Raw genomic sequence first — 25,931 nt, 5'->3', positions numbered from 1 at the left:
ATCTCCCTCCCCCTCCACTGCATCCCCATGCCCTCACCCCCCGTGTTGTCTGTGTCCATTGGTTGGGCTTATATGCATGCATACAAGTCCTTTGGTTGAATCTCTTCCCTTACCCTTCTATTCCCCTACCTTCCTCTGAGGTTTGATGGTCTGATGGATGCTTCTCTGTCTCTGGATCTATTTTTGTTCATCAGTTTATGTTGTACATTATATTCCAACATAAATGAGTGAGATTATGTGATATTTATCTTTCTCTGACTGGCTTATTTCACTTAGCATGATGCTCTCCAGTTCCATGCTGTTGCAAATTATAAGAATTCCTTGATATCAGAGAGTATGGGAGGGAGGGAGGGAGAGAGAGAGAGAGAGAGAGAGAGAGAGAGAGAGAGAGAGACAGACATTAATGATGAGAGAGAATCATTGATCAGCTGCCTCCTGCACGTCCTCCAATAGGGATCGAGCCTGTAACCCAGGCATGTGCCCTTGACTGGAATCGAACCCGGGACCCTTCAGTGCACACGCTGATGCTCTATCCACTGAGCCAAACCAGCTAGGGCAGCAAAACATTTTTTTTAAACATGAACCACATTTTATTCCAAATGGAAATGTCTGTGTGAGAACATGAATGTGCATATGGTGTGTATATATTTTAATAGAATTTGTCTTTTTTTATTGTTTAAAGTATTACAAATAGTAGTACATATGTCTTTTTTCCCCCTCTTGGACCTCCCTCCAGCCTCCCCCACACTCTGGCACATGCCCTTTCCCCACTAGTGTCTGTGTCTATTGTTTACAGCAAAACATTGTTAAACTGGATAAAACATTGGCAACTAGTGCAAAGTTGAATAGGAGGAGATATGAAGGCAGTCTAAGGGACAGAGGGGATGTTGCTGGGAAGTGGAGAGGTGTTCAGGAACTGCAAGACTTTATATGTTGTGGAGTGGGGAACAGGGGAATAAAAAGATAGAGAGGATGCACACCTTGGAGCAGATTTTGTGTAGATTACCTTATATGACTTGAGCTTGAATATGCTCAGAGATTTTATATTTGTTATTGCTTCGTTAATAATAAGATATTATTTTGATAATGGATCGTACAGTTTTGGCTTTCTATCAGGGCATAATAAGGGGTAACATTGTTAATATGCAACTATATTCATATAGGGGGTATTAAATAGAAGGAGATATGTTTTGTGCTAAACATATATGATATTGATGATGAACATCCTACAGAATATGCAATAGGAGACTCAAGTTAATCCAGTTCTCCGTTTGGATACTCCCTGATGGCACATATATTGTTTCAGGCCATATTTAGTCATTAATGGTTGACTTGCTATCAGAGAGTTATTTGGGAAAGCCACAGGGCAAGAGAAAGCCCAATTAATATTAAACATCAACATTAATTTTGGCTTGTTTTCATAAGTTGCCTAGTAAAGGAACATGCCAGCCTTGGGTTATCAGTATGAATTTTGTGCTAATGGTCAGAATCATTATACACTGTTTAGCATACAAATTATTATGAATAATATTTTTGATATAGTAGAACTTGACTCATTCATATCACTAATCTGCAGATCCAATAATTCTCAAACCAACTTCAGCTGTCTCTCTCTCCTCTCACTAAAGTTTATTAATAGCAGAGCGCTGTCATGAAATTTCATATTACAAAGAATTCATTACTTCTACAAAAGATGCTAGAGTACATTTATTGGGCTACTACCAAATAATCTAATAAAAAATTAAAATGCAAGTCTATTTATCAGGTAGAAAGAGCGGTGCACTTTTTTTTGGTGATATGACATCATAGCAGTTAATTCTGTCTGTATGCATAGAAAGTACTTTAGTGATTAATTTTCTTTGGTCTTTAATAAGGTTCTTCATTCATATTACTGTAATACTCTAAAAGAACACTTAAGTAGTAGAATAATTCTGTTACATTACTTGGAATGTTCAGCAAAAGTAGGAAGAATATAAAATTTCTCAATGATTGGAACAAATATGAGATTATTAGTTATGTGTCTAATTTTTAAAAAAATATACATTTTATTGATTTTTTACAGGGATGAGGAGAGAGGGGTAGAGAGCTAGAAACGTCGATGAGAAACATCGACCAGCTGCCTCTTGCACACCCCCTACTGGGGATGTGCCCGCAACCAATGTACATGCCCTTGACCGGAATCGAACCTGGGACCTTTCAGTCTGCAGACCGACGCTCTACCACTGAGCCAAACCGGTTTCGGCCAGTTATGTGTCTAATTTTTATGTCCTCACTCTTCATAACAATTTAATATAATTTCTTTCCAAATTTACAATTCATAAAATAGATAGACTAAAAGAGAGTCTATAAATGACAAACTCTATTTGCCATCCAAATGATGAGTTAACTATCTGGGAAAAAGAAAAGAAAAGCAATAGGCCAGGATAACAGTGATTTGAGCTAGGCATGAATATTCAATTATGCCTATGATGAGAAGTTACATTAGTGATGTGCGGATTTAACTGACAAGCAAATACTGAAAATGAAATTCTAATAGAAAGAGAAATATTTTTTCAGAAATCCATTGCAGATAATAAGTAAATTATGACCAATTTCAATAACACATGATAACTGTATGCCAGCTAAATCATTATATGCTACTTGAGCTTTGGTTAAACAATAGTATTTCTGTGTAACTCAGTTCAACAATTCACAATTTGAATGCCTAATGTGTATCCTGTGTGTACATTCGCTTTATAAGTTGAAGGGATACAGTAGACTAGCCTTACTTATACCTGAGAAAAAATATAAAAGCCTTTGGCAGCTAAATAGAAGCCACATTTAGGGATCTTGACACAGAACTTCTCTTTCCTCCATCATAGTAAGAAGAAAACAACAACAACAACAACAACAACAACAACAAAAAAAAACAACTTAAATTCTAAGGAAACAGATGTGGAACTCTCCTTAGGAACGTTTGCTCAGAACTTGTAAATAAGGATGTTTCCAAAGGGGAACTTACAGCAAGAGGCTATAGAGTACATCACCTGGAATCTGCAGTTGAGGGATGATCCTCAGCTCCTGGCCAAAGAGGAGGTACTTTCTTTGACAGGAGAGTGGCATTCACAGAAGCTGGGATGGAGAGATTCTGGAAAAACTGGAAAATGCCCATAGGAGAAAGAGTCAATTTAAATATCCACCTGTTCTAGAGATTATGATGCCATTTACATTTCTTTCCTCCAAATGCTTTCAACTATAGAGGGGCTAAATACTGTGGTTATCTAGCTGGTGGATGTATAAAAACCTTGAAGAAACATGGAGAGTGATATTGATAGATTCATAACATAGATAGATAGATAGATAGATAGATAGATAGATAGATAGATGATAGATGGTTAGACATAAAGACAACTACTATTCCTTTACTGAACTAGCCTGACACATGTTACACAGATTCATATCTCCATGCCCTTGTTCATGTTCCTGGCTTGAATAATTGTCATTGCTTGGAGTACTTATACACATGTATGCACATCCTCTTACAATTTTTAAGACTCAAAGATTTAAGCCATTTAGGAAACCTCCCATCCTCTCAGGCTAGGTCAGGTTCCCATCTCTGTGCTCCCCAAATTGCTTTATCATTTAGTCTGTGCCTATAGTAAAAGTAGAGAATTGGATTAAATTATCTCCAGGTTTGTTTTTCTAGTAACCATCTTGTGTCATCTGGTGTCTCTTATTCATTGTTCATCAAATGCAATAGACATTAGTTAATTGCTTCTGCACAGAAATTATGTTAGGGACATGAGATGCAAAAAGAGGAGGTACTTTCTTTGACAGGAGAGTGAGGCATGACTGTTGCCCTTACTTACATCAAAATTATATGACATGCATTTTATATCTGTGGTCAGATGGGGAAAACAGGACAAGATTCGCCTGAGTAAATTAGCAACCTGATACTAGTTGCACTGTGTTAGCATTCAGATGTGCCCTGGATAAGTGGTGTTTTGCTGAGTTGTGCTGTGAGAGGGGTCCTGCTGGTGCAGAGGTTTTCTGTGGTCAGCACATGCATTCCACTTGCATCTTGCTAAATGTATGGAGCCAAGACTTTTAAAGTCAGTGTGGGTCTGGTAATCCATCCTGAGGATTTTAGCATAAGATTCGCTGCAGTGAGACATTTGGAAATCTGAACTTCCTCCATAGCACTGTCCATGGCATAATAAAAAGAGCTTTCTGAAGAGTGAGAAGGATTTATGGCAGCTGGTAAAGTCAGAACTTAAAAATGTTCTGTCATCAGAGAGTCACACTGCTGGCTTTCTACCATCATATCCCCCCCCCCCCCACCCTCCGCACCCCCCTTCTCCCATCTTAATTCTAAGCATTATTCTGCTGTTGTTATTTTAGTTGTAACTGATTAGGAAATGTTATAGTAAAATGTAGGAACTATACACGTCCAAAAATACTTGATATAATGTTTGGTTCTTTGTAATATTAAGCACTCAGTGTAGAGAAACAAAAAAGGTGTCTTTGCAATTTTGTTAGATATCAAAAGAATCCTTAGAAGACAAATTGGAGAAGCAATGCTGTCTCTTTTTATTATATGACAAAGAGCTAATTCAGCTTCTCTAACAGAAACCCAAGCCCAACCCTTTCAAAAAGCCTTTATATTCAATGTAAAGGAAAATGTGTCTTCAAATCCTAAGAGTTCAGCTTCCACTGGTTTCAACGGGAGCTGTACATTCAGAGCCAAGGGCTAATTTTGGTCTATGTGTTTTCCCAATAAGTTCTCTTGGGTGATCATTTTAGCTACAGCAAAGTGTTTCCTCTAGCTATAAGAGACAGTGTTTAAAAGTTTAAAGCGATGTGAATAGGCCAAAATCTAAATCAATATTCTGTAGAACAAATAAAGAGAAAAGAGATTTGGGCGGCAAGCACATGGTATGTGCTCCAATTCCCTGGTAGGCAAATCAAAGAGGTTTCGACAAGAACTTAAAAATAAAAGAGCCTAAAAAACAGATGTTAACAAAACAATTCTCTCCCTCTCAGTGAGAAATGACTGCTTAGGTTTTCAGATCAAGACACTGGGGTCATGACGAGAAATAACATTGTGTGTGTCAAGTGAGATTTAAAAGGCAGAAAGGATACGGATCAATAGGCAGTAGCTTATTTATCTTCAAGGCCAATTATTTTAACAGAGTTTGCCCAGACTTTGTTTAGCTTTTAGGTATATTACTTTGGTTCATGTAGTAGGTTATAGGGAAATTATATGGTATGAATACAGTATTTTCTCCTCTTTTCCATCCCCCTTTCTCTTTTCAACTCCTCCTTAGAAGTTCTCTTATCATAACATTTTTGGGGAGAACAGCTTGCCTGTTGATCTCTAGGGCTCTGAAGATTAGTTATTATCTTTTGCCCTTTGAGAACCTTTAGTGATTCTAGCTTCAAGCTGATGACTGGAAGGAAATACGACATTGAAAAAATACCCAAAAGCAATTTTATCGCAGGCCCAGTTTATTATAACATTTGACTTCAATATAACAGCAATTTGAGATTGTCATGGTAGGAAAACAAACTGCAAGAATGCATAGGACCTTCAATGATTCTTTAAAAGAGGATTTTATGTAAAATGATTTAATTGCTGAGATGTTAAGTGCATTTTATTATGAAGAAATTTTACCTTTGAAGAATATTTCATAACTGCAGTCATAAGAAAAATAAATGAAATTTGTAGTTACTTGTTTTCCAGAGCATATTTTTATACCTGTGATTTCATGAACCTTTAACGCAGTGTAAAAAGACATTCCCCAAGATGTGTCCCCAATCAGTATGTACAAAAGTCCAAACAATTATTATTTTTTTTAAGGTGAAAAAGGACTATCCAGTGAGGAGAAACTTGGCATTATGAATTACAAAGTATGCCATGATTTGTATATAAATTTACTCCAATTAAAAACTATGCAGTGATTTGTATATAAATTTGCTCCAATTAAAAAATTTAAAGAAAAATGCAGTGATTTGACTTCAAGCAGCAGAAAATATACCATGGCGATATCTCGGGTGAATATCCTCCTTGAATGATTAAGGGTTACTGAGTCATTGGAAAGGTGTCATATTTACCCTACATTCCGATTCCATTATCTTTTTTGTTTTCTTCTCCTTTGGAAATTCAGAGTCCTGAATTTCCTGACTCTACTTTGAGATACAAATACATTACCCAATATGAAAATGCATGTGAAATTGCTTAAAAACATGAGTTATTTTTTGTTCTAGGTAATATCTCATACCATTTTCAGAGTATAATTCTAGTAATTTTGAAGCTTTTTACATTCCTCCCCCTTTTCACCTCTCAGTTTGTGTTCTGTGTTTGGAGCTATGGAGGCTACACGGAAGTGTAAAGGTGCTCCCTATTCTGGAGGAGTTTCTTGCCACATTAGGAAGAAGGAGCACAGAAAGCTAAATGATAAGAGTTTATGTCTGGAACAGGAAAAACTTAGTAAGAACATCAGGGGAACTCTTCATGTGGCCCTGGAAAAACCATTGAGGTCCATATAGAAGTTTTCAGGAGATTTTGACAGAGGGAATGGAGAAAGCACTTAGGGGTGGGTCAGGGAGTAGAAGTGGGAGTAGCAGAAAGGAGGAAGTGAACACCAACACTTAAGACATGGAGGCACTAGTAGTGAGTGTGTGCCTGAGAGACAGAGGTTTATTAACCTGCTGGTTAGCTTGACAGGAGAGGAAGGTTTGCGGTAAGGAACTACTGGGAGAACTGTGGCTGCATAGAAGGTTGGGGCCCATCCCTGGAAAACAAAACATTAAGCTATGGAGTTTGAAAATTCTTTGGCAAGATGAGCAACTAAGGTTTCTGAGGAGGGACATGACTTGGTAAAAGAAGTATTTTAGATGAATAAATCTGGCAGGCATGTTCAGAAAGGGGCTTAGACTAGTATTTGGAGAGAGCAATTTGGAGCTGGCCCTAGGAAGCCGGGCACCAGGTGATAAAGGTCTAGACTTATTCCAGCCGTGAGCAAAACCCACATATTCCTGTGTTTTGGAAACACAAAATTCCCTAATGTTCCCCAAGAGTCTATCAGTCTCAGTAGCTTTAAACCAAATGGGATACAACAATTTGTTGTAGGGATTATGAATGTATCTACATTGTTAACTCAATAAATGTGGTGTTATGGAGGCCAATTTAACTGAAATGTATAGGATTGCACAGACTAGGAATAGCATTCAGTTTATATAATCATTGGAGACTGTCAGTAAAAATTGCTACCTTATCCAGGAGGGAAAAGATTTTTGGAGACTGACCAAACTTGCCTCGATTGAGCCCTCTTTACTTTCCCTCAGGCCTTGGCTCACTATGCAATCTGTATTGCCCACTCCCTGAATTCCTTCAGTGGATTTCTTGTCAATGAATAAAGACTTCATGTTACCTTTCTTGAGAAAGCAGGGGGGCAGCCAATCAGTGTGCTAGCTTACAACTTCCTTAATCGGCAGCACATGGCTTCTTATATACTTTTCTCGGACAATTTTTTTTTTTTTTAATGCACATATGTTTCCAGTGATTTTTAGAGGGAGGGAGAGACAAATGGAGAGAGAAAGGGAGAGAGAGAGAGAGAGAGAGAGAGAGAGAGAGAGAGAGAGAGAGAGAGAGAGAGAGAGAAGAGAGGAAGAGAGAAGAAAGAAGAGAGAAAGAGAGGAAGAGAGAAGAGAGAAGAGAGAAGAGAGAAGAGAGAAACATTGATTGGTTGCTTCCAGTTCACACCTCTGACCAGGGATGGAACCTATAACCTAGGAATGTGCCTTGACAATCTGTAACCTTTTGGTGTACAGGACAGCTCCAACCAATTGAGCCACCTGGTCAGGGCTCTGGAGCTGTTTTTTCCCCCCAAGAAATTATTATAGCTTAGTTTAACTAAGCAGGAGCTATGATTTTTCTAAATATTGGCGGAATCTAAACTTTGGGATTAGTAGCAATATGGGTGTCTTTTCCTTTCGCTACTTATTATACCCTCTGCAGCCCTATTTTTTGTGTGGTCTTTATTATTCCTGAATGTCTCCTTAAGTGAAGATGTTGTTTAGGAGTTGGTAGATCTGGCAGACTCTGACATTACATGCTGTATTATTCATTGTTTGGTGACTAGACTTCATATCTGTGGTAAAAATAAACATGATGGCTCTCAGCTTATTTCAATCCATTCAGTACTCTTGTGAATGGCTTCCTGTAACTGTGTGACTCTTTTTAAAGAATACAAAGAAGGAGGAGGGGGAAGGGGAGGATCGGTCTCAACCATAAACTACATGACATAAGTTTTAGAAGCAGGGTGAATAGCAACTTCAGTTTACAGAGAAGGGTAGCAGTAGCCTTAGTGGCACTCTAAATGTAAAGAGTCCGCCCCAACCTCCCAACACACAAACACAACTGTTGTTTTCCTTCCCATTTGATCATTTGGAAGCAGTCCTTCTTATGTTTAGAAATCACAGGTAAAAACCAGGTAGCAATTTTTCTGAATAAGATGGAAGAACCGATTTTTGGCCTTGTTGGTTTCAACTTTACTTCATAAATGTGCCAGTAGGTGTTGCTATGCTAGCACTAATATGGGCTCTATAAAAATGAACTGGTCACTTTGTGGTGAGTGGGTCCCCAAATAATTCCAAATTTGTATATTTCTTCTCAAAGATCAAAACACTGCCACCAAAGACTGAAGGCCTTATGGGATTATTTTGACTGCAAAGGAGGTTTTTAAGTAAAGAAGACCTATTCTGCCACACCAACTCACAAGACTGCAAAAGAATTTCATTGACTTTCCAGTAGTTAAATGGATTTTGGCCTTTGGGGGAGCAATCAATTTGTGTAACTAGAGAAAAGATTACTTTTTCCCCTTTGCTCTTCCTTATTTCTGTACTTCATTCACAATACATGTTATTATCTCCGCAGTGTCCTAAGTCCACCTTAAACAAACGGGGTGGGGGGGGGAGGGGAGGGAGAGGAAGGGAAGGGGTGAGATGTCTCTGCCTGGTATCAACTTCCAGACATAGATAACATTTGGAACATGCTCTTGTTTATCAGACAAACAAGTGAATTTACACAAGAACCACAGTTTAAGTCTTCACAATACACCCCAGCATCTTGAGAATGTTTATATTGAAAAGTGTTTTCATATCCTATGTGTAGGCAGAAACAAATGATTTCCTTGTGCTAACCTCTGTAACTGTGCTGCCTGTACTAATTATTAGGCAGAAACAACAGATGCTACTACTTTTGTTTTTGACATAAGTTTGTTAAGCAAAAACGAAAAACTTAGAAAAAGAAAAATAATTGCAATTTCTATATTAAAAAAATGAGGTTCTTAAAATTAAAAATATCCGATAATTGATTCTTAGGCAATAAGCCAACCATTTCAATGTGTGTGTTGATGAAAAAAATAAAGAATGTATGCACATTATACTGCTTTTGCATCCGCAGTTTCATCAGTTGTGCCCCATATGTGAAACTGAACAGGGGAAATCTGTCAGCACTGCTTTTTTCTTTCTTAGAAAACCGATACACTTCAGATGAAAACTTGTGCTTTGATCTGAAAACACTGTTCAAATAATGTGGATGTGTATTCTGATACACAGTGAAAGAAAAAAAAAAAACCCACTATAATCTAGAAGGAGATAAGAGAGTAGGCTCAGGGAAATGTGAAGAATGAGTGGGAATGGTAAGCTGTTGTATTTTTGTTTTCATAGTTGCAACTATTCAATAATATGAAGCAATAACAGTTTATTGAGCCTTTAACAGGTAGGGTGGAATCACATGAGCCAAAGTGAACATGGATTTTTCTATAAATTGCTCAGTGCTCATTTAAAAGTATTCTTTAATAAAACAGTGAAGTTCTGTTGTAGAAATCTCTTAGCACTTTCTAAATAGCAAAACAATAAAGCATCTTGAAGAGTGGGGTTCAGAGCAAAGTAAGTAAATCTAAATTTTTTCCTGTATTATCTATGACTAGAGGTCTGGTGCAAAGATTCGTGCACAGGAGATGGGTGTGTTCCTCAGCCCAGCCTGCACCCTCTCCATTTGGGACCCCTCTCACAATCCAGGACTGCTGGCTTCCAACTGCTTCCTGATTGCCCCTAATTGCTTCTGCCTGCCAGCCTGATCACCCCCTAACCACTTCCCTACTAGCTTGATTGATGCCTAACTGTTCCCCTGCCAGCCTGTTTGCCTTAATTGCCCTCCCCTGCAAGCCTGGTCTGCCCCAACTGCTCTCTCCTGCAGGCCTGGGTCCCCCCCAACTCCCTTCCCTGCAAGTCCGGTTACTCCCAACTTCCCTTCTCTGCCAGCCTGGTCACCCCTAACTGCCCTCTCCTGCAGGCTTGATTGCCCCTAACTGCCCTCCCTTGCAGGCCTGATCCCTCCTAACTGCCCTCCCCTGATGGCCATCTTGTGGCGGTCATCTTGTGACCACATGGGGGCAGCCATTTTGTATTGAAGTGATAGTCAATTTGCAAATTAGGCTTTTATTAGATAGGATAATAAAAGCATAATATGCTAATTAGGCCGGATGATCTTCCAGATGAAGCTGTGGTGGCAAGGGCCAAGACAGAGGTGGTTAGGGGTGATCAGGCAGGCAGGAGAGCAGTTAGGAGTGATCAGGCAGGCAGGCAGAGTGGTTAGGGATGATCAGGCAGGCAGCCAACCAGCAGTTAGGAGCCAGCAGTCTCAGATTGCGAGAGAGATGTCCAACTGCCAGTTTAAGGCCTGATCCTGCAGGGAACCCTGCAGGTTGAACCTAAACCAGCAGTCAGACATCCCCCAAGGGGTCCCAGATTGTGAGAGGGTACAGGCTTGCCTGAGGAACTCTCCCCATGCCCTGTGCATGAATTTCATGCACCGGGACTCCAGTTTTATAATGAATTTTTATTGATTTTTATAGTCATAGGATTTGTGATTTGTGATCTTTTCCTGTGCCTCCTTCCCTCTCTTACTTCCTTCATGCTATTTCTCCCCATCTTTCTCAGTGGCATCATTTGGCAGCAACATTAGTATATAGCTGAGTGAAATTACACAAGGTGAAGGAAAAACACTCAAACAGTTTTTCTCCCTGTAGAGTTTCATTATAGAAATGCTCTGAAGTCATGGGTGGTGAGTGTGAAAATGTAGAGTTGTAGATTGGTTGGTAATCAACTCATTGTTTGTAGGTAACCGGAGATGTAGCATTCTAATCATTCTCTATACCATCCCATGGATGCTGGGTTTAATTCAGCTAAATGGCCCATACTACTTCACTCCCCTTCAATTTGGCTTCTCCCCTGTGGCGAGAGTTCTTAATCAGAATTTCCTATTATTAAGTAACTAAATTAGAACGTGTAAATTGTAGGCAATTGCATATAATGCAATGACATATCCATAAGAATTGAAATTACTCAGAGTATTCCATGTAATGAACATCCTAACATAACAACAGTTAAAAATTGGTATGAAAAATAATCTGGTAATAGTTAGCAATAAAGCATGAAGGATAACTGGCCTTTATTTCTGAAGAAAAGATATAAAAGGTAGATGCCTTTTCTCAAAAAAGTGCTGATTTAAAAGGAGTTAGGTGTGAAAATTTTCATTCCAATAATAATTAATTATAGTTATGAACTGATTGCTTAATATGTGCCAGATGTTTTGCTAAGCATTTACATACCTTATTTCATTGAATATTCACAACAATTTAATGAGGTACATACTGCTGTTACTCACTTTTTGCATATCAAAAAATTGAGACTCAGAAAGGTTAAGTAACTTGCCCAGGGGCCCACAATTACTGTAGCGTTTGAGCTAGGATTCAAATTCACGTATGCCTTACTCTAGACTTTGGGCTCTGAATACTGAGTTATATAAATATAATAACAATATACTTACATATTTTTATTATTTTTTGGTATTTCCTATGAAGTGCTTATCTTAAAATGTGATGAAATCAGAGAGGTAATTGGAAGTGCGGCATATCATGTTTGTTGGACTTCTTGCCCTTAAAGGTCAAGCATTAACACATGAAACTTTGAAATAGTAAGTCAATACAATGTGAGATTACGAAAGACTAGTGTAGGTAGGGGTAGTGGGAGAAGGTTTTCTGAAAGAGGCGAGACTTTTTTTTCTTTATTTAGGTATTACAAATGTGTCCTTATAGCCCCATTGCCCTCTTCTCCCCCCACTGATGCCCTCACCCCCCTGTTTTCTGTGTCCATTGGTTAGGCTAATATGCATGCATACAAGTCCTTTGATTGATCTCTTCCCTTTCCCCACACCCACCCCTATCTTCCTTCTGAGGTTTGGTGGTCTGATCAATGCTTCTCTGTCTCTGAATCTGTTTCTGTTTATCAGCTTATGTTGTTCATTATATTCCACAAATGAGTAAGATCATGTGATAATTAACTTTCTCTGACTAGCTTATTTCACTTAGCATAATACTCTCCAGTTCCATCCATGTTGTTGCAAGTGGTAAGAATTCCTTCTTTTTTACTGCAGCATAGAATTCCATTGTGTAGATGTACCACAGTTTTCTAATCCACTGTCTGCTGATGGGCACTTAAGATGTTTCCAAATCTTAGCTATTATAAATTGTGCTGCTATGAACACAGATAGGGATGCAAATATCCTTTCTGATTGGTGTGTCTAGTTTTTTTGGATATATTCCTAGAAGTGGGATTACTGGGTCAAATAATGGGAGTTCCATTTTTAGTTTTTTGAGGAAACTTCATGCTGCACCAGTCTGCATTCCCACCAGCAGTGCACAAGGGTTCCTTTTTCTCCACATCCTCACCGGCACTTGTCCTTTGTTGATTTGTTGATGATAGCCATTCTGACAGGTTTGAGATGGTACCTGATTGTCATTTTGATTTGCATCTCTTGGATGTTTAGTGACTTTGAGCATGTTTTCATATGTCTTTTGGCCTTCCTTATGTCCTCTTTCGAAAAGTATCTATTTAGGTCCATTGCCCATTTTTTTGATTGGGTTGTTTATCTTTCTTTTGTTAGGTTGTATGAGTTCCCTATAAATGTAGGAGATTAAATCATTATTGGTAATAACATTGACAAATATGTTCTCCCATGAAGTAGGCTTTCTTGTTATTTTGTTGATGGTTTCTTTTGTTGTGCAAAAGCTTTTTATTTTGATGTAGTCCCATTTGTTTATTTTCTCTTTTGTTTCCATTGTTCTAGGAGCTGTATCAGTGAAGACATTGCTTTGGCATATATCTGAGATTTTGCTGTCTCTAGTATTTTTATGGTTTCCCATGTTAAGTTTAAGTCCTTTATCTATTTTTGTGTATGGTGTAAGTTGGTGGTCTAGATTCATTTTTTTTTTTTTGCGTATATCTGTCCAATTTTCTTAACACCATTTATTGAAGAAACTATCTTGACTTCCATTGTATATTCTTGCCTCCCTTGTCAAATATTAATTGAGCATAGTGGTTTGGTTCAATTTCTAAGGTTTCTATTCTATTCCATTGGTCTATATGTCTGTTTTTGTGCCAGTACCAGGTAGTTTTGAGAACAGTGGGTTTGTTATACAGATTGATATCTGGTATTGAGATCCCACCTAATTTGTTCTTCTTTCTCAGGATTGCTGCAGCTATTCGGGGACTTTATTTATTATAGATGAATTTTTGGAGAATTCGTTCTATATCTGTGAAATATACCATTGGTATTTTAATGGGGAGTGCATTGAATCTATAGGTTGCTTTGGGTAGTATGGACATTTTAAAAAAAAAATATATATTTTATTGATTTTTTACAGAGAGGAGGAGAGAGGGATAGAGAGTTAGAAACATCAATGAGAGAGAAACATCGACCAGCTGCCTCTTGCACACCCCCTACTGGGGATGGGCCCGCAACCAAGGTACATTCCCTTGACCAGAATTGAACCTGGGACCTTTCAGTCTGCATGCCGATGCCCTATCCACTGAGCCAAACCGGTTTTAGCAGTATGGATATTTTAATGATGTTGATTTTACCAATCTATGAACATGAATGTTCTTCCATTTGTTTATGTCTTCCTCTTTCTCTTTTTTTTCAGTGTCCTGTAGTTTTCAAGTACAGGTCTTTACCTTCTTAGTTAAGTTTATTCCTAGGTATCTTACTTTTTTTGGAGTGATGGTAAATGGGAATATTATTATTATTTAAAAAAATATATTTTATTGATTTTTTACAGAGAGGAAGAGAGAGGGACAGAGAGTTAGAAAAATCGATGAGAGAGAAACATCGATCAGCTGCCTCTTGCACACCCCCTACTGGGGATATGCCTGAAACCAAGGTACATGCCCTCGACCAGAATCGAATCTGGGACTTTTCAGTCCAGAGGCCGACACTCTATCCACCGAGCCAAACCGGTTTCGGCAATGGGATTATTTTTTTAGTCTATCTTTCTGTAAGTTTACTACTAGTGTATAGAAATGACATAGATTTCTTGGTGTTAATTTTTTATTCTGCTACATTGCCAAATTCATTTATTAAGTCTAATAATTTTTTGATGGGAGTCTTTAGGATTTTCTATGTACAGTTTTCTATTTTTGTGCACAGGACCTCTAGTTAAGATTATTATGTCATCTGCTCTTTAAAGTTTCATATGTGTAGTAGGAGGTATAATGAAAGCTGTATTAAAGCATGGACATACCAGGTGAACTGTTAACTAATTTGAATTTTGTAATCAACGAAAACATGAGAATTTCAAGAGAAACATCAAAAGTGCTTTATTCAAAGTAATGTCCATCGCTAGCTACACATTTTCCCTATCTTTCAGGTAATTTGTGGATACTGTCCCAATAGAACTTTTTTGTTTTGAGGCAAACCATTCAGAAACCTAATTTCCCATTTCTTCGTAGGTTTTGAAGTGCTGCTCAGAAACTACGTGTGCCATCTATCGGAACATCAATCTGAGGAGCAAGGTTTGGTGAATACAGAAGGTGGGTTAATACTTCCAGGCAAGATATATTAAAGCATCTTTAGCTGGTTTTGAAGTGTGTGATGGTCCATTATCATGAAACAAAATTACTTTGCTGTGTCTTCTGGAATATTCTGGTCATTTCATGATCAAAGCATGGTTTAAATCGATTATTTGTTGTCAGTAGTGATAAATATTAATGGCTTCACCTGGTTTTAGAAACTAATAATATACCTGATTATTCCTGATCCCACCAAATGCAGATCATTGTTTTCTTTCTGAAGCAATTTGGCATTGCAGTCAAAGTTGATGGGCGACCTGGATCAACCCATGATTTTTTGCATTTGGCATTCTCAAAATAAATCCAGTTTTCATCACCAGTCACAATTCAATGCAAAAAGACTTTCTTTTGTGCTATTGAAGCAATATTTTACTGATGACTTTGTTTTTCGTTCAGTTCATGTGGCACCCATTTTCCTTCCTTTAAAATTTTTCCTATTTCTTGAAAATGATCAGAAATTGTTTGCTCTAATTAAGAGCAGCGTTTAATGTTTCTGTAAGTAGTTTTTGAGTTTGACACACATCATCATCCAATAATGCTTGTAATTATTGGTCTTCATACTTTTTCGGTTGACTTGGACATTCTTTGTCTTTCACATCGAAATCATCACTTTTAAAGCTTTCAAATCAATGTTCACAAGTATCTTGAGATGGAGTATGTTCACCATAAGTTTCCCAAAGTACACAATCACTTTCAGCAGCACTTTTCTTAAAAATAAAGTAATGAATTAAAATTTCCCGCAAATGCTCTTTTTTGGCACGAAATTCGACATTTTTAAGCATAAAAATATCTATGATGTTAACACCTTCAGAAAATTTGACATATGAAGTTTTGAAGCTTGTTGTCAATACAACAAAATACCATACACATCAAATTGCATATACACTGAGTGACCAGATTATTATGATCTCTGAATGCATAATAATCTGGCCACTCAGTGTATATCCTATATAATAAAAGGGATAATATGCAAATTGTCCCCTCCACCAGGAGTTTGACCAGCAGGCAGACTGGCCAACTGCCCATGTCCCCTCCCACTGGCCAGACTGGCTGGACCCCACCCATGCACAAATTCATGCATTCATGCACCAGGCCTCATATATATATATATATATATATATATATATATATATATATATATTTATTTATTTATTTATAGTGGCCAGATTATTATTCGTTCAGAGATCAGAATAATCTGACCACTCAGTGTACATCAACATATGTGTAACTCCATCTATTGAAGAAAAGCCACATTATTAGCCAGTAAACCTGGTATCCTATCTAATAAAAGAGTAATATGCAAATTGACCATCACTCCAACACTCAAGATGGCTGCCCCCATGTGGTCAAAGTTGGCTGCCTCCATGTGGACACAAGATGTCCACCACAAGATGGCCAGCAGGGAAGAGACCAGGCCTGCAAGTGAGGGCAGTTGGGAGGGACCAGGCCTGGAAGGGAGGGCAGTTGTGGGCGATCAGGCCAGCAGGGGAGGGTAGTTGGGAGGGACCAGGCCTGCAAGGGAGAGCATTTGGGGGCAATCAAGCCTGCAGGGGAGAGCAGTTGTGGAGGACCAGGCCTGCAGTGGAGGACATTTAGGGGTGACCAGGCCTACAGGGGAAGGCAGTTAGGGGCATCAGGCTGGCAGGGGAGCAGTTAGGCATCGATCAGGCTGTTAGAGGAGTGGTTAGGGAGTGATTAGGGTGGCAGGCAGAAGCAGTTAGGGGCAATCAGGAAGGCAGGCAGGCGAGTAGTTGAGAGACAGCAATCCTGGATTGTGAGAGGGATGTCTGACTGCCCGTTTAGGCCTGATTCTATAATTTTCTTCAATATTATTCTTTTGTTAGATAGGATACCAAGTGTACTGGCTAATAATGTGGATTTTCGGACATCCCTCAAGGGGTCCCAGATTGGAAAGGGTGCAGGGACACCCCCCACCTGCTCAATTTTTGTGCACTGGGCCTCTAGGTAAGGTTATAATAGAAATGCTGAAGTGCTCTCAGATAACTTAGGAGTACTGTATTTATTTATGTTTGGGACTATATAAAAATTAAAAAAAAAGAGATACCTCATTTCAATTTTGACCTAAAAGTGAAATGAGATTTTTAAGAGACATGAGGAGAAGAGCAGTCTTGGTTTGGAGTAATGAAACTCAGAGATCCAGAGTTTATGTGGGTGCAAGCAGGATGGTGGAAGTGGAAAGGAGCTGGATGAGAAGTGGAGAGAACACACAGGGAGAAAGGCCATTATGTTCACCTGAAGTTCAAAGCATGCCCTTTGACTCCTTGTCATGAATTCCACGATGGAAATGAAGTATAGCTTAAGATCAGGTGGTGGAGAAAGAAGAGAGGGAAGAGCCTGCCAGTGCAGATTGTTAAATGTCCTGAAAGGGATTATGTGTAACTGGCCAGGTGTTCTTATGAATTAATAACTTGTTCAAGGTCACATATCAGTTACCTGATTCCAAAGCCTTGACCAGAACTAGCGTACCATATATCTGTAGTTTTTAGTTTCAGCAGCATCACAATCACCTAGAGAGCCCAGACTGCTACAGTATTATGGGATGGGACCCAAGAATTTACTTTCTAATAAATTCCCTGGTGACAATGATGCTGCTAGTCTGGGGGCCACATTTTGAGAATTATTGCATAGAAAGTCTGGTTTGAGATGATGTCCAGAAATCATGTATTTTTTCAAAGTATCATTACGGATACTAACGAGGAGCTAGCAGTGAGAATCATTGATCTTGATTGTGAAGAGCACTGTATGCTAATTTGACTTTATGGTTAAACCAGTTTACAAGTGAAAAGAGTGCGATGTTGGCTATCTGTCATGGTTGTGAGGAGAAAATGAATTGGCAAACATACCAGATCAGAGGTATTAGACTAAGGAAGATACTGAATATTGAATCATTTCATCCTCTCTTCATTTTGTGCACTAGGATCAAGCAGACCTTCCTAAAATATTGCTTTCATCCAGGTATCACTACTCAGGTATTTACAAAAGCCGCTAACAAACTGCTGGTCTCAGTAACCTGGTCCTGCCCTTCCTTTAGAGGCGTGCTTTCTAGGAACACTTCAAGACCAACACTGTGCTTGTGCTTCTTCAGTTCCCCTTGATGATTTTGATGTGTGCTGTCACCTCTGCCTAAATATCAAAAAAAATAAATAAAAATAAAGCTTAAAATACAGAATTAACATTCACATGGTATAAAAACCAATAGCAAGTAAAGGTTGATAAAGAAAACTTAACTCTCCCCTGCTCCCTAAATCCCCAATCCTACTCCTCAGGGGAAAGAATCTTTAATCTGTAGCCATTTAACTCACTATACTGCTAATTTGTGATGAGCAATTATAGAAACTACTTCCTGCAGATAACACAGGATATAGGTCTCTTACATTTCCCCTCCCTATTCTCTCTCGGTAGTAGCCTATTTAATCTGATTTGATTCAATAATTTTTATTATATTATTTTATTATATAGTTTTCAGTTTTTATTATGAACATTGTCCTCTCAAGGGCTAAGTAAATCACCATTCTCATTTTATTTTCTTGCAGATTTTATTTTCTCCAAAGTTTTGAATGCTTTCCTTTTTTTCTTGCCATGGCTTCCTTCTAATAACTCTTCAATTATTTTTCAAACTTTTTATCACATCAGGCATTTTTTAAGTTTTTAAAATGTCCTCATTACTCAATCTTTGTCTTTTTGTTTTTATGTCAGATAGTTATCACAAAGCTTCTATAAAGTAGTAACATTAAGACTTCCCCTCATACTTGCTGGTTTGAATTAACTTTTCCTTTTTGAGTTTACTTTTTTGGCTCATATATTTTGGCTTACTCCCTCCTTTCATTGGAACACATTCCCAAATAACTTCACAAGAAAGAGTGTGTGAGAGGACAATTGTATGAGTTCTTGCATGTCTGATAATATCTTTATACTTAGACATTTTATTGATAGTTTGCCAAAATTCTATAGAAATAAAATTTGAAAATTATTTTCCATCAGAAATTTGAAGGCATTGCTCCATTCCCACCCTTTCCTTTCCCCTATCTTCAGAGTTACTGAGAAGTGGAATTCTAAACTCTAAATGTACATTTCTTATTCAGGAATATTTAGAATTTCTTCTTTTTCATAGTGTTCTGAAATATCACTAGGACATTTTTTGGTTTGATAATTTTCATTTATTTATAAAATATCTGTTCTTTTAGAAGAGTATTTGTAGCTGGAATCCAATCTCTTAAACTTTAGACATTTTATTTTATACGTTTTTTTTTTTTTTGATAATTTTCTTCTTTCCATATGTTCTGTTTTTTTTTTTTTTTTTTTTTTTTTAAATATATTTTATTGATATTTTACAGAGAGGAGGAAGGGAGAGAGATAGAGAGCTAGAAACATCAATGAGAGAGAAACATCGACCAGCTGCCTCTTGCACACCTCCTACCAGGGATGTGCCCACAAGCAAAGTTCATGCCCTTGACCGGAATCGAACCTGGGACCTTTCAGTCCGCAGACCGAAGCTCTACCACTGAGCCAAACCGGTTTCGGCCATATGTTCTGTTTTTACTATTGTCACATATTTTGCATAGTTTCTATTGTACTGTCCACTTTTTTTCCTTCATCCATATGTATATATCTTTGAACCCATCATTTAAGTGTTTAATTCATTAATATTTTTAATTTGCAATAACTTTTTCTTGTTCTCTATTGCTTTTTTTATAGCACCTTGTTTATATGTGATAGACACAATATAATGAGTAAGGGGTTTAAAATGTTTCCAATATTTGTTTTCTCTGCATCTACTAGTATTAAAAATGATTATTCTATTTGGGTGCCTATTGCTACCGTGCAGCATTTTCAGTCAATGTGTACCTGTTGACTCTGGGCAATTAAAATTATTCAGCATCAAAATCTTAGCTCTGGGACCAGAAAAAATAATCTGAGAAGCATTCCCTGATAGTCTGATTCAGAACAAGTGCTTTCCCCTTTGGTCTATTCATGCATATTTCAATTGGCATTAATAAAAGTATCTCATGGGCTCTCTTCAACATTCAATCCTTGTCCTCAGCTTGGCAGTGATCCTGGCACTAGGTTCTAGATGTATGTTGGATGTACAAATAAATAGTCCCAGGATATAAGAATTGTGAAAATAGAGTGGTTATCTTTTAAATTTTTAGTAGATTGGGATGAGGCAGATACAGGTTTTAGGCATTTAAGGACAGAATGAGAATGAAGGCTTAGAGGCAGTTGACCTATAAATCACATATTTGAGAAATGTAATATATAAAATAAGATAGTTATCAGAGTGGCAGCATAATCTAATGAAGGAAGGTATTTTATAAATTGGAACAGACCTTTGTGTGATTTAAAAAAGCAATAGAGAACAAGGCCACAGGGAAAAAAAAACCCAGTAGAAACAGAGGAATTAAAAATATTGTGGAGGATGTATTAAATGAAGGAAATGCATGTATTGAAATTTGGAAATATATAGTAAAGTATATAAACAGAATGTACAGATGTATCTCTTTTGGTATAATGCCATAAAAAGAATTCAGTTCTCGTTTACATCCAGTCATAGTACAGTGTAGCAATTTAGAGCATAGGATTTGAAACTCCAACAGTACTTATCCTCTTCATTTTATGGAAAGATCCCAGAACTATTTGATCTTGAAGACTGATATAGATTAAAGAAGAGGCATGAATTAGGATTAGTCCAAGGTCACTTTCTCTTTGGTTTGTTAATGCACTGAACAATTCAAAATATGTACTTAAGACCAAGGCACAACCAGTAGATGTAACTTCTTGATGCTCCCTTTGTTTGTATAATTTGAAATGCATGCTAAGCTACTTAAACAAAGTGGACCTAATCCACTTTGTTTTAAGAGTGACAGAGGTTTATTTCTCTTTCATGGAAAAGTATATAGATGAATGCCACAGGGCTGTTACCCAAGGTTACTCTAGTCACCATTTCACAGCCAGTGATGAGGACAAAGAGAATTAATTCAAGGCCAGCCATCTGTATGGATGATTCAAATGTTGTAGAAATCTCTTCTATTAACCTCCTACAGGCCTAAATTTAGTCATATGACCACACTTAGCTACAAGAGAGTCTAAGAAATTCAGTCAGAAGCTGGGCACTCCTTTTGGTTACCATATTTTATTTTATTTATAATAAGCGATCCTTTCCCCCTCATTTTATTCTATATTTTCATTTACTTTAGAGAGAGAAGGAAGAGAGAGCGAATGAGGGAGAGAGAAAAATCAGTTTGTTCCACACATTTATACATTCATTGGTTGATTCTCGTATGTGCTCTAATCAAGAATTGAACCCATAACCAACTGAACTACCCAGTCAGGGCCTGCTGTTATTGCATTTTAAATTCTTCAGAGTCTTGGATGAACATTCTCATCATAGCATCAGTTAGGTGTTTTAGATGGGACAACTGAGGCAATGAAACAAGACAACCAAAATGAATACTTAATGAAACATCACAACACAATGAATAAATATGAGAGAGATTAAATACAAATTTACAGAGGCGTCTATTTAAAATGACAATTCTATTTGGGTGCCTGTTGGAGTTTCTACCTTGCAGCATTTTCAGCCAGTGTGTAGCTGTTGTCTTTGAGCAATTAAAATTATTCAGCATCAGAATCTTAGCTCTGGGACCAGAAAAAAATCTAAGAAGCATTTGCTGGCTGATAGTCTAATTCAGAGCAAGTGCTTTTCCCTTTGGTCTGTTCATGCATATTTCAATTGGCATTAATGTAAAGTACCTTATGGGCTCTCTTCGACATGAAATCCTTGTTCTCAACTTGGCAGCGATCCTGGCACCAGGTTCTAAATGGTCATTCTGGGATGGTAAATCAGCTATCCTCAGCTGACGGGTCTAACAATGAGGAGATTGCTGGAGGCAGGTGGTGTTGTGAGGCCTAATTCTGTTGGCATTAAGTGACAACTCATATTTGCTACAGGAGCAGTAAATTGCACTGTTTTAAAACAGGAAGTCTGAGTTAAAAGCTGTGTAAAACCATTATACTGTAGCCAGCACTCCAGGCTTTTCTAATTAGGTCATTTGGAAAAAGATGACCTTTTCATTTCTGTGCCTCTTTGCTGGGGACACATGTTTCTAATTATCATTCGTATTTTACTTCGCCAAAGCTGTTGACTAGCTGAGCTTTTTGGTCTATGCATGTGTGTGTGTGTGTGTGTGTGTGTGTGTGTGTGTGTCCACATACACTCTATGAAGTTAATAACATTTTTGTATTCTACATTGGGCAAACAGAAGAAGATGGAAAGAGTATATATAGTAGTTTTGATGTCAAGCAATCAAAAAATCATATGGATTTGAGTGAAGAACACATTTTTGATGTCCCCAATGTTTTAGGCCAACTTGACTGTAACTTTGTCTGAAATCACTGTGTCAATATTCCTTCTGTTTTGGGCTGACAAGTATGATAACACTGAGTCAAGGGAGACATGAACTTTGGTCCTCAATGCTACTGGAAACACTTAGAAATTTTGTGCAGGCCCAAGACCAAACATCTCGTGATTATCTTTTAAGGCTTACTTGTCCTTCTGTATGCTGTTTTTGGAATGTTTACAAATACAAACATGTGCTGTCCTCTAATGACCACTTCTTCCAAAAGAAGTTATGAGTAAAGGGACAACATGCTTATCTATGATTCAAAAACATACTACATGTTTTAGGAGAGAGCCCACGAAAGAAGGCATTCCCCAAGGCTGTCCTTTCCACTGACTTCCTTTTCTAGTTGGGGAAAGTTTCTCTATGTGCTCTCAGTTTACTCATCTGCAATCATAAAGTCACAGAGCTGGCAGGACTTTGAGAATTCTTCTAGCTCGCAATATCTTTTGAGGCCTTTCTTAACTTATACCCTCCTGAAATATAATGGTCTCTTCTGTATTAAATCCCTCACAGGGGGACTTGACAAGGAAGAATGACACTATCTAAATGTTTAATATATAAATTACTCCGGCAGTTTGAGGAAAATGTATGGGAGATGAGTTGAAGTTTATTATGAAATTGCTAATAATTTATTTGATTCAATTTTCTCTTAGAAGTTCTATAGTGGGTAATGATGGGTCTCTGATAGAGCACTTTCAAGTTTGCAGAGGGAGCTGGAAGTCATTGTATGACAGAGCTTGGTGACCTGCTGAGGTGCCCTGAGCTGCAGCTCTGAGCAGCAGAGCCTGGGCCAGTGCCAGGTGAAGCTACCATGTCGGTGAAGGGGTTTCTTGAGTTGGGCACTCTCTGGTCTATTCGTTTCCTTGTACTGCTCTGGTGATCCTAGAAGATTTGACTTCCCCTTTCTTCAATTCTTGGTTGGAAACTATCAAGATGTTTATCAATAATTAAAACAGCAATTGAAAATGGCTAAAATGAGACATTTGAAAGATGGAAGGGTTGAAAGTTGTTGTATGTAGGCATTTTTAGTGGTTGAATAGCTGATTATGGTCATATGTTTGAGTTGGTATTGAGAATGGACCTAGCAGACCTCCAAATACAGAGACTGTGATTGAGCAAGTTTCCTTAGCTGATGCACTTGGTAATTGATTGCCATATTTGCATCAGGGCCACCCTTCCCAGCCAGTAACCAAGACAGGCAGAGATGCTAAGGCAAGTTCATTCCTGGGAGATACACAAACTCCCCTAACAGCCAACTGGGCTAGCGGAGTTTCCCATGGCTTTGAGGACCTTCCCTTAGGCTGTGGGCTCATCTAGGAGCTTCTTTCCCTCTTTGCCTCACTCTGGGTGTGGCTTGCACCTCACCACTCCACCAGTCTCTCCCTGCTCTCCCCCCACTAGTACCTGTACTTGCCTTAGTGAAACCCTCAGTGGGTGATTTTTATGCTCTAAACACAACAGAACTAGGCTGTGGTGCTTCATAAAACTTGGGGGTACTATAAGAGAAGAACCATGTGAAATAGGAAAACTTACCACTGCTTCAAATTTCACCAATTCTATCTGCCACCTGCCATGCACATCACAGGGAGCACCTTGGTTTTCCTTCAAGCTGACTACACAGTATTTTAGGTGTAAATCTAGTCCATGGCTGGGAACTAAGTTACTCAGCTTCCTGTTAAGAGTGCAGTCATCTTAGGTCTGTGAAAAAAATGAGCTCTTATTGTGCTAAGAACCATATTAGAAGCTGGATGTGGCAGACTATAAAGCAGTCTTAAAAACCAGTTTCATCTAAAGAGCATCACAGGAAAATTTTGTTTTTTGAGAAGGAAATAAATGTTGATTTATTAAGGCTTTGTACTCTAAAAATGAACAGGGGCATGTGCAAAAGTATAAGGAATTTCTCGTGTGTGTGTGTGTGTGTGTGTGTGTGTGTGTGTGTGTGTGTGTTTGGGGGGGGGGGCGTGTTGCATTAACAACAACAGGTGAGCAAGAACCCAGGTCAGTGCTCATGGACCTTGGAGGGCATGGCTCTGAGAAACTCATAATGCCAATTATTCAATAATATCTATAGTAGAAATGGGCCCACTTACAAGGGGTAGAACTTGACTTTTATAAACCCTTGGTCTGATTTATAGAGACTGATTTAAGGAGACCATGAATGTTAGTAACTGGGAGTGATGGTGGGTTATGATTTTTAGTATTTTTCTTTATTTTCTTTACTTTTTAAAACTGGTTGCTTTGAATTTTTTCCACTTGAAAGTTTGGGTTCATAAAATTATAACAGAGTGAAAAAACTAAGTTCCATCTTAAAAGAAAACATAAGAGATGTGTGAATTGTTCACTGGCTCTCATATCACTTTCATTCCATTGGCCAGAACAAGTCACAAGTTCATTCCAAACCTTACCTAAGATAATGCTTTAAGAATGATCTGATACTAGACTGACTGCAAAAGGCTATTTATTCAAACACTGCCTTATTCCAAAAACAGCTATTAAAAGAGGTTGTTTAGCATTGGGAAAACTTCTCTGAAGCTTTTTTTTTTTTTTTAAATAGGTCATTATATTTAATGACTTCACAGTGAAAACAATTATTTAGATTATAAAGGTCAAAAGTTGGAAAATTTTGGAGGCATGTGGGTCAGGCATTTTTTGTCCATTTTTTAATCTTTCCACCTAAGTCAGGTGAAGAGTTGAGAAAGAGGGAAACAGAACATTAGATAACTCTCTTTATGGATAAGCAAGGTTACACAGTGAAGTCAATCCACCTCACTGCCACAAACCTGAGGAATCATTCCAAGTGAACGCTGAAGACAAGATGTCTTCTTGCATGAAAATCTCTCTCTCCCCTGTTTTGTTGGGAACACCAGGAAAATCCTTATCCTACACATGCAAGGTGTGGCAGAACGAGTACTAGCACTGGAACCAGTCAACCTGGATTGCAGTCAGTAGCTGGGGACATTGGTTAGGTAATGGAGATTCTCTGCAACAGTTTCCTCTTCTGTTCATTGAGGCTGGTGCTTTCAAAGGTCCCCTTTCTGCTCTAATTCCTTGTTTCACTTTGTAAAATTATGCTTCTAAAATTTTTTGTTGTTTCCTATTTTATCTTAACTATTTATGACACTTTGCACCCATCTGTGTACTTTTGTCTTTATAAAAAAAATTTTTCTTTAAGAGACTCACTTCATGGTTCCCAACTTTATTGTATAACACTGTGTAAGCTTAAGGTATACAATATATTGATTGATGTACTTATATATTGCAAAATGATTACCACCAAGATATTAGTTAACAACTAATCATGCCATTTAATTACCATTTCTTTTTTGTAGTGAGAATATTTGCGATTTACTCTCTTGGCAACTTTCAAGTATAAAAATAATATTTAAGATTAATGAGTCCAGTGGTTGCTGTGACAACATGGGCCTCTCTCATCCTGCATCTTCTACAATCCCTTGGCATTGAACAGTGTAGCCCCAATGGTAGTTTAGTTTGGTGGCAATGTAGGGTAAATAATAAAGACTTAAAATAACAAAGGCTTATTTCTTGTTTATGGCA

General features: G+C 38.0%; 1 long non-coding RNA gene across 1 annotated transcript in view; it reads left to right on the top strand.

Moving 5' to 3' along the window:
* The window catches only part of LOC311621697, a 357,942-nt gene that overhangs the window by 100,932 nt on the left and 231,079 nt on the right, over window positions 1-25,931 (top strand). The window contains exon 2 of the long non-coding RNA XR_014794866.1: window positions 14,836-14,916. This is a non-coding gene — a long non-coding RNA (uncharacterized lncRNA). The remainder of the gene's footprint in view (window positions 1-14,835; window positions 14,917-25,931) is intronic.

This window comes from Pipistrellus hanaki, assembly GCF_964339955.1.
Source record: "Pipistrellus hanaki genome assembly, chromosome: 4".
NCBI classification, from domain to species: Eukaryota; Metazoa; Chordata; class Mammalia; order Chiroptera; family Vespertilionidae; genus Pipistrellus; species Pipistrellus hanaki.
This window is presented reverse-complemented; position numbering and strand designations above follow the sequence as displayed.